Source organism: Peromyscus californicus, unplaced genomic scaffold, assembly GCF_007827085.1.
Source record: "Peromyscus californicus insignis strain IS unplaced genomic scaffold, ASM782708v3 Scaffold_5__1_contigs__length_169319896, whole genome shotgun sequence".
NCBI classification, from domain to species: Eukaryota; Metazoa; Chordata; class Mammalia; order Rodentia; family Cricetidae; genus Peromyscus; species Peromyscus californicus.
Window position 1 is genome coordinate 38,512,714 of NW_026294573.1, and position 210 is coordinate 38,512,923.

Genomic DNA, 210 nt, shown 5'->3' on the forward strand with positions numbered 1-210 from the left:
TTTACTGGTTCTGCTTTCTGTTCTCTTAAGTGTGTTGAAGATGAAACAGTATAACACATGAGCCCTCACACAGCAAAAGCAGAGTTCAAGGTAGGAGAATTTTCTTCTCTGCCTTGTGTTTGGGTGTCTGGACTTAAACAGAACATGTAATATTATCCTATTTCTTCAAGAGCTGATCTAGGCAGAGCACATGTAACTTGTTTTACCACC